Below are 10,136 nucleotides of genomic sequence, written 5' to 3' on the forward strand. Positions count from 1 at the left end.
ATTAGAGTTTGCTCAAAACCAGTCCTCTATTGATGTTGTGGTGCTCTCACTTGGTCATGAGAGCCCCACAAAATGTATTATTATAGAAGGATACATTATTCTTTGCAGCATTATAATAGTAGTAGCAAAAGTCTGAAAACAATCTAAGTATTTATCAATAGAGGACTGGTTTTGGACAAACTTTGATATATTTATGTAATGGAACACTATGTAACTATTTAAAAAAATAAAATAGATCTCTATATGCTGGTGTGGAACAACCAAGATATCCTGTTACCTTTTTTAAAAGCACAGAGCTTTTAAAAAAAGTTCTTCCCAGGAGGAGCAGGGAAGCCTACTTTACATGGGCTCTCAAGTCAATGAGTAAGGCTGAAAAGTTCCTCAAAGACCCCCGTGGAGCAAAGCCAGTTTGGAAGCTTACAAAACCTCTCGATAAATCCTGCACAGAGCCGGTGTTTCCTATGGCATTGAAAGGCATTGCTAGTTCTTCAGTTGCACATCAGATGAAGCTAACTATCATTTACAGGTCATGTTGTGTAATAGATACAGTCCTAAAAGTCAGCCTCTCTTGAATATCACAGCAAAAGTGAAGGACAAAAGCAAAAATCAAAAGTGGGACTACATCAAACTGAAAAGTTCCTGAATAGCAAAAGAAGAAAGTGAAGTCACTCAGTCATGTTCAACTCTATACAGCCCCATGGACTGTAGCCTACCAGGCTCCTCCATCCATAGAATTTTCCAGGCAAGAGTACTGGAGTGGGTTGCCATTTCCTTCTCCAGGGGATCTTCCCAACCCAGCGATCGAACCCAGGTCTCCCACATTGCAGGCAGACACTTACCCATCTGAGCCACCTGGGAAGCCCTAGTGGGCAAAAGAAGCAACCAGCAAAATGAAAAGGCAACTTATGGAATGGGAAAAAAGTATTTGCAAACCATCTGATAAAGGTTAATATCCAAAATATATAAGGAACTCATACAACTCAATAGCAAAAAATCAAACAATCCTATTGAAAGATAGCCAGAAGACTTGAACCGATATTTTCCTCAAGACAGCATACTGATGGCTAACAGGTGAAAAGATGCGGATTGCTTTTTTGGAGCTGTTTATTTGTAATGCTCCCTTTCTCTTTGTATTTTAAATTCCTATGATAGGAATTTGAAATTGGTGTTGATGTTTGACTGTGCTTCTGAATAGCTTATTTTTACTCTCTGATTGCATTAGATTTGGAGTGTTAGATCTATCAAAATAAAAATAACAAACTAGACTTGGGGAATATTCAGCAAACGAAAAAAAAAAAAAAAGCCCAACTTTCTTCAGCCATAAAAGAGGAGATCTTGCAACATGCAGCAACATGGATGAAACCTGAGGGCACTGCACTAAAAGAATTAAGCCAATCCCAAAGGGACAAATAATGCATGATTTCATTCCTATGAGGTATCTAAAATAGTCAGACTCAGATTAGAATGGAAGTTCCAGGGGATGGTGGAAGGGGAAAGGAGGCATTGCTAATCACCAGGTATACAGTTTCACGATGTATATGGATGCTGACTAAGTTCTGGACATCTGCTTTACAATACTGTGCCTAGAGTTAACAATACTGTATTGCCCACTTTAAAATACTGTATTAATATATTATACTGTTAAAATACTGTATTGCCCTCTGTTAAAAGGGCAGATCTCGTGTTAAGTTTTCTTACCATGGTACAATAAGAAGCCAGTCTCATTCTGGGTGCAGGGCTGTGCATATGCTGAATATGAGTCCAGTTCAAGGAACAGGGGTTGCTGCGTCCACCTCCTGCTCAGTCATTGAGTGGAATGGCAGGTGTGATCACCAGCACGGATTTCTCCTGCTTTAATTGCTTTTATTTTGGTGTTATTGTTGTTGTTTTTTTGCCAAGTACATGTAGGGAACTCTATTTTTCACTTCAGATATATAGAGTAGATTTAAGTCATATTCACTTATGGTACACTTCCTCTGCAAAATTCTTCCACTTGTGTAAAATAAATAAAAGTACATAGGTGTGTGCTTAGTCGCTCAGTTGTGTCCAACTCTTTGTGACACTGTGGACTGTAGCCCGGCAGGTTTCTCTGTCCATGGAATTTTACAGGCAAGAACAGTGGAGGGGGTTGCCATTTCCTTCCCTAAGGGATATTCTGACCTAGGGAGACCCCCATCTCTTGCCACTGTGCTACCTGGGAAGCTCTTCACATATCCACATACATACTTACCTATTCATAGACTATCTGAAGCGACACTCAAGAAACTGGGAATACAGTTTACCTTTGCCAGGAAGGACAGGGCACTTGAAGAACTGGAGTCGGAAGGACACGTTTCACTTTGTAATATTTTGGTATTATTCAAATGTTTTACCGTATATCACATTCCTTTAAAAATACAAGTGAAAATACTGTTTAAAAATGTACAAAACATCTAATGGTTTAAGATTTATTAATAGCTGTAAACTGAAGACTGATTAACCTCCCGCTAGTAATGACTTCCTCTTCCTCTTCCCCAGTTCTTCACTTTTGGAGCTCACAGAATCTTTAAAAGTTTGATAAAACTAAAAACCTCCCCCAGTGGAAAACAGATACATACATATACATAAACCCATGAAATCTCTGAACTCTCAGTTTAAAGCTGTCACATTACATCAACACCTATCTGTGAGATTCTTGCCGCAAAATGTTCAACCTGAATCTATTCATGAAGATATACTCAGATACATTCAACATAAGGAATATTCTCCAATATAATCAGCCTACATTCTTCAAAAATTCCATATCATGGAACACAGCAAAGCAAAATATAAATCTAAAGAAAATAAGACACACACAACTGAATACAATGTGTGAACTTTGATCAAATTATGATTTGGGGAAGAAAAGAAATCTATAAAAGATATTTGGGACACTAGAGAAATTTGAATATGGATTCTATATTAGATGCCATTATGGGATTATTATTTATTTTAAGGGTGTGATCATGCCTATTAAACAACCGAGGGGTGAAATTCGCCTGCAACTTACTTTATAGTTCAAAGCTATTGCACACAGCGCAAATAAATATAACTAAATGTTAGCCATTGTTAAAGGTTAACGCCTATAGTAAAAGGTATTTTTTTCACACTATTTTTCTAACTTTTCTGTCAGTCTGAAAGTTTTCTATAGAACAAGTTCCCCTCACTCTCCCATAACTGTGGCAGAGCACCATCACCAGATTTCCCCCTTCTTCCTACTCACCCTCTGGGCTTTCCACCTCCAACTGTCTTGCCAAAATGCGTTGTTGATACAAGAAAGCTAGCACTCGATCCATTTCTTCCACAAATATTATGAAGCATAGGCAGCATCTCACCCTCAGCCCAGGCTGCCTTTGCCTTTGTCTCACTTGGCTAAGCCATGAGGAACTGTGCTGTTATCGTCTTTATAACCCCAGGATTACAAATGCAGTAAGAGGAAGCAGTAAACATTTACTGAGCTGAGACTTTGGGCCAGTGTCCCTGATCTTTAGTACCTGTTGTGCTGCTCCTTAGCAAAGTAGGTAACAGATGTCATGGGAGGATGAGACAGATGCTGAAACCAAACCCCCAAAATCAAACTCTAGGGCTGCCTCTCCCATGAGTACAGATCAAAAGAGCCTGGCTCACAGCAGCTTTGTGCCACGTTAGCAAGAGTATGGGAGCCCAAAGCATGCCCCAAGTGGAGTACAGTTAAGGTTTTTAAACTGCCATCTGTGCCTGCTGCTGGCTTTACTCAGCTTCCACCTGTTAGCTTTTTATTCTCCAATACTGCACTGATAGCATTTTCTGTAACGAGGGAGCCACAGAGACCATCACTGGCAACATAAGCACCATCCTACTTTAGAGTAAATAAAACTATTTCAAGCAAATTGGAAACTAAGTGACAGAAAGTGTCACAGATGGAAGACACTGGGAACAGGAGGGGAAGGCTACGTTGCTCATCATCCCCGACGTCCGTGATGGAGTTGATTCTGAAAATGCTGGCCATGCATCCAAGCTGTCTATTGCCATGCATATGCAGAACAAGCCAACTGAATTGCATTTGTCTTTGGGAATAAGATGTTCCTGTACTCTCCATTACAACCAAAATCAAATCTATCCACTGCAATCGGTATTGCACTTTTTAAAAAATGTTTCCTTTTAACTTTACTCATTGCCCATTATTATTCCTCTTCTCTTTTCCTGCACCTTCCTTTCTCTTCAGAGAAGTCTCTAGAAAGAAAACACATGACTCTCAGTCTGGGAGATCAGAGAATCTGATTTACCATCTCCAACTCCCTGCTAATACTTGAACCCTTGACCTGACTAAAGGAAGAAAAACAGTGACACATGTTTCACCGCCTAAGTAGTTTCAACTGCCACCTCTTTCTGATTTGAAATCCGATCTTCCCTGGTGGCTTAGACAGTAAAGCATTTGCCTGCAATGAGGGAGACCCAGGTTCAATCCCTGGGTCAGGAAGATCCCCTGGAGAAGGAAATGGCAACCCACTCCAGTATTCTTGCTTGGAGAATCCCATGGACAGAGGAGCCTGGCAGGCTGCAGTCCATGGGGTCACAAAGAGTTGGACATGACTGAGCAGCTTCACTTTCACTTTCACTCTTGATTAGGCTTTAAAAATAAACAAAGAAATGGAGATGTTTGCAGTCAGAGTAATGGCAAAGCACACTGGCCAAGACAGGGATTAGGAACTGGGTGAAATAATATGTTCCCTATCCTATTCTCTTTCTCACCTTCAGGTCCTTCATCTTTCTGCCCTCTCCCCTTTTTTCCCCTCCCTTTTGACCCTCTCCACATTCTGTGCCAGTGTCAACTAATGACTGCCAAAGCAGAAGAGCCTGACTTGCTGAAACTATTTCTGTCTTGTGGAATCAAGGCTATGAGTTCCCTTCTCCTTTTCACTCCTTTGTCAGCAAGAAGGTTGAGCCCAGATTAGTCCGCAGCGATCCACTAGCTCTACGTCCTCTGATGTTTGCTGAGTAGTGCTCTGTTCCAGGTATAAGCAAAGAGGAGGAAGCCTTGTCCTGCCTACAAGAAGCCTCTGCTCCAGCAGAGGAAAGCAAGCCTGACGACAACTAAATCTAAGGCAAGGGAGAATCACCGAGGGACAAGTGATTAAATTTCGATGAGTTTGCCAATCCCCCCCAGGAGATTATACCATACAAAAAATTTTTTTTCTACAAACACTTAAATAAACAAGAGTACAAAATAAAGATTTATTGGATGCCACACAAAAAAATCCTCAACCTCAAAAAGCATCTCTCCTTTTTGCAAGGGGTGAGGTGTTGCACAGGAAAAATGCTTAGTCTTTAGCACAAGAGGAACTAAATAGAAGACCAGAGGAAATTCTTATAAGGCTATGTTTCCACCTCTTAGTCAGGAAGAGCAACACATACCAGCATGTATCCGATGATCTCAGTGGCTCAGTATCCTTGTCCTGGGTTGGAGATAGCACCAGGATCATTCTAGTCTTAACTACTTTCCATATACCACTGGTAATCACGACTTTTGGACAATCCAAGCCATATTGAAGTGAGGACAATCGAAAGAACTTTAAAAATATTACAAATCTCATCAATAACACCTTCATTCAGACTCAGTTTGGCATGGCTATTGGTCCTGAGAGTTCCAGGAAGGTAATTTTAACAGACGAATGCTCAAGATCACGGGTTGTGTCTTTCACAAAAGATGCTACACTTAAAGCTGCATAAATTGTCCAGGGTCTCCCAGGTCATAAGAAGGGAGAAATAGCTGACTGGTCGTTGAGTCCCTTTCCCTTCTTTTAGTTCTCCAGGAAATGAAGCGAGTTCAGAGAAAGGGGAACGGGGTTAATGAAGTAAAGAAACACTTGTCTAGAGTTGGGCAACCCTGATACATGGAACCGATACATGGAAAGGGCAACACCGCTGGGAGAAGGCAGAAATCCAGCAGAGGAAAGAGTGCCAACAGAGGCAGGCATCTGAGGTCTCTGAGGCCCCGACTATAAATAACTGCTCTCCCCCATGTTCCTGTCACCTCTTCCCAAAATGCGAGTTAGATTCCCAGTCAAAAGTTAAGCCTCAGTCCCATGCCTTCCTCTCTCTAACCTAACCTTCTCTTTCCTAATGCTATATGGTGGTGGGCCGTCAATCAGCAGGAGGTCCGGAGTCAAGCGCCTCAGTGTTGGATTCCTGCCTTCTATTTCCCAGCTTCCTGAATCTCTGAGCTGTGACTTCATCTGAAAAAATGGAACACTGATTATGATGATGGTAACAAGCAACCATAAAATAGGTACTAATCTTCAGGGGGGAAAATTCAGGGCAGTATTAATTATTGTTAGAAGTAATAATACTTCTTCCTTTAGAAACGAAAAATTGCAGTTCTGAGAGGAGTTAGTTAACTTATCCAAGAGCTAATCCTTGCCTATGGTTATAAGTGGAAGTGTTAGTCACTCGTTCGTGTCTGGCTCTTTGTGACCCCATGGACTGCAGCCTGCCAGGCTCCTCTGTCCATGGGATTCTCCAAGCAAGAATACTGGAGTGGGTTGCCATGCCCTTCTCCAGGGGATCTTCCTGACCCAGGGATCGAACCCAGGTTTCCTGCATTGGAGGCAGATTTTTTACCATCTGAGCCACTAGGGAAGTCTTGGTTATAATACCTGCCTGAACAGGATACTGTAAGGGTTAACATTTGTGTGTACGCCTATCAGTGACCACTACTGACATTATTTTTGGTGCTATTTCCTTCCATGGTGATACTTCTGTTTTGTTGCTTTCCTCTCTCTCCAGATGCTGGGAGTTCTGAGGTCCATCAGGCACAAATCATGAGCCCATACACCCACAAGACTAAAACAAGGCCTTGGGGACAATTCTGAGCACCAGATAACAAAACTGATAGACCTTTTAGATGTTTCATTGTTGAAATATACCTGTTAAAAGTAAAATAAAAATTAAGAAAAAAACAGAGAAATAAAAACTTTTAGAGCTAATAAGTCAGTTCAATAAGCTTGCAGGACACAACAAGATCAAAATACTTAAATCAGTTGTATTTCTGTAAACTAGGAATGAACAACCAGAAAATAAGATAAACAAAATGCAGATAGATGAATAGATTTTAGTTAACAGAATAAAAAAGTGTTATAGATATGGTTTCTACTTCCACATTGCAACTAACCTTTAACAAACTATCACTTTCCTAGTTTTGAAATGTCAAAGAAAAATATTTCTATCCCTGCTGTTGCTGCTGCTGCTGCTAAGTCGCTTCAGTCGTGTCCGACTCTGTGCGACCCCATGGACTGCAGCCTATCAGGCTTCTCCGTTAAAGGCTATTAAAATACTCCAACCCTTTCAAGTACAAAATATATATACATATATACTTTTTGAGTATGAATGAGATTATCAAGAGGCAAGAGAATGAAATTCAGTACTAATATTTCAACTCTACCTAAAAGGGTCCCCCAGAGCTTGTGTTTTCTAGGAGTTCAGAATGACAAAAGGCAAGGTATATTGTCCTTATGTGTCCCACTTAGATTTCCTAAATTAATATTATCCTATGCCAACTTTCAACTATCCAAGCTGTACTTGTGCTCCATTCTTAGCTTTTAATTCACTTTTGACTCTCATGAAATAAATGTTTAAACCTCTGACATGCCAAGATGCCCATCAGATTAAACACAGCAAGCATTTAGCACATACATGGAGAATTCCCTAAGTAATATAGAATTATTACTGTATGTCATCATTTCCTTCCTATTGCCAGCTAATATCCCCATGTCTGAAAGTGTATCTTCAAGCTACACATCTATTTATAATAGTGTGCTCACTGTCTTCCTTCCTCTGGTATATTGTCTGTGACCTTGACCATTTGAAGGCTGACAAAACAGGGCCATCAACATATGTTTATGAAACTCTAGACATCTTGTGAGAGATTCTGTAGTTACTAAAAGCAATAAAGAGTGACAAGGATAGTTCTAGACTATAATACTGCCGGTCGAGAGAAAAATGTCACCCTTCCCAGAAAGGACCTAGAGGCATAATTAGGAGATAGAAAAGACACACTAACGAGAAGCTGGGGCAAAATACAGAAGCAATGGAAAGTGCCTTCTCTCCAGCTTGCCTAATTGACATCCCTCAGTCCACATCCAAAGAGTCCAGGTAACAGTGAGGACTCCATGTCCAAAATATGCAGCGTGAAAGAATGCCCAGCCTAGTAGCCCTCCTGAGGAGGGGCCAGCAGGAGTTTCTAGGAGGAAATGTGGCTTTTGCTAAGAGCATCAGTATGAAAACTAAAATAATGAATCCACCAGGACACCTACAAAGAACATTAAAAGAATTTAAGCTTCATAGTTCCTGAATGTCCATACCCATAACCACAAATCCATACGCCCCACAGTGCTATAAACAAGTCTTGCCTGAAGGTCTCCTTCCTATTCACATGTTTCTTCATAAAATCTGGTAGGATCTCCTTCGCTTTTTCCTGGCTTTTGTCCTTGTCATTCCTGTCTGTCAGGAACAGAAAGGAAAGAAATACACAAATGTATGATATGACTCATAGATGGAAGTTAATTTTTTAAATGAATACAAATGAACTTACTGACAAAACATAAACAGGCAGATTTTGAAAACAAATTTATGGTTACCAAGTGGGAAACTTGGGAAGTAGGGGTAAATCAGGAGCTTGGGATTAACATACACACACTACTATATATAAGACAACCAACAAGGACCTACTAGAGCACAGGGAACTCTACTCAGTATTCTTTAATAATCCACAAGGGTAAAGAGTCTGAAAAAGAATGAATATATGTGTATGAGTAACTGAATTACTTTGCTCTACCTCTGAGACTAACACAATATTGTAAATCAACTATACCTCAGTAGAATTTAAAGAAAGACACAAATAAACTGGGCTCCAGATGCTTTCTCAATTAATTGGCCCCTGAATGCTGACTTTCCTAGGATCAAAGTAAAGGTGTCCCTGGCAACCCAACATTAAGTCCCTGGGGTACCTTAGAGACCTCTCTGTAAAATGTGGGGTGTTCATGTAACCCCAACTATCCTGCCAGCACAAACATTTTATGATTCTGGGACGCATGGTGGTGCATGAGAAGAGTCTCAGCAGCTGCCCCCACGCAGCCTCTCTCCTGATCCTTCTCATCCCAGTGGAGTGGAACCTCCCTCAGCCCGCATCCCCATCCCCAAAGGCCAGAGGCAGGGAGGTGGCTGCCACTCTCTAACCTCTTGGTTAGCAATGGCTACAAAGATGGAGCGGCCTTTTCCCAAATGACTCTCTTCACCTCACAGAAAAATTTTACCTTCTTCACTTTAATTATCAGTATCATTCACCTGCCAGCACCATCACCTGTCCCCGCTCCTCCACCTCTCAGAAGTATGACCTCTCAGTCTCCTCATCTATAAGAGGAGGGTAGTAATGGTATCCGTTGCTATTGTGAGGATTAAACTGGTTAACACAGGGAAGGCACTTAGTCCCTAGCACATAGTATGCATCAGGTAATAGCTGTCATTTGTATTGTTATTACTGCTAGTAGCAGTAGTGGTAAGAGTAGTTTTCTCTGTCACCAACTCAAGGATTCCAACACTGTTATCTTTCCCTCCCTTATATTTGGCTTAGGGTGAATAGTTCAGATCCCCATTTTAAGAGTCTGTACTCTCAGGACAAAGCCAGGGCTCTGGGGACTTTACTGGAAGGTTTTCACTTTCTCTTGACAGGAGGCCCTGTGTATTGAATGTGTCCTTGCCACCTCTACAGTATTAACAACTACCAAATGGGACGAGAGAATCATAGACATGTCAGCGATTTGATTCCACACATTTACGTCATGATTCAAAGAGTCAAGGTCACAAACAATGGGATAAAGGAAGACGACAGCTCCAGGATACCAAGCCCACATTTTCTCCAAATTTTCTGTAATATGTTAAAGCTTTTTAGCATTTTAGAGCCCTATATAGTGCCTGTGTCAGATGGAGTGATTCTTCCCTAAGAATATTTTGTATTTTGAATAACACCCCAGTGAATAGATTGAATCAAGGTGATAGCAGCAAATGGCAGAAAAGTAATAGTCTAAAATTGTTCCCAAACCCAAATCTCCTCTCAGAATGACGTCTGGAGCTGTGGCAAGTAG

General features: G+C 41.0%; 1 long non-coding RNA gene across 1 annotated transcript; it reads left to right on the forward strand.

The window, feature by feature from the left end:
* Positions 1-5,303: 5,303 nt before the first annotated feature.
* Positions 5,304-6,956, forward strand: LOC133247492 (uncharacterized). The gene is made up of 2 exons (XR_009736409.1): positions 5,304-6,286; positions 6,784-6,956. It is a non-coding gene; the product is annotated as an uncharacterized LOC133247492 (long non-coding RNA).
* Positions 6,957-10,136: the final 3,180 nt, after the last annotated feature.

Source organism: Bos javanicus, chromosome 5, assembly GCF_032452875.1.
Source record: "Bos javanicus breed banteng chromosome 5, ARS-OSU_banteng_1.0, whole genome shotgun sequence".
Lineage (NCBI taxonomy): Eukaryota > Metazoa > Chordata > Mammalia > Artiodactyla > Bovidae > Bos > Bos javanicus.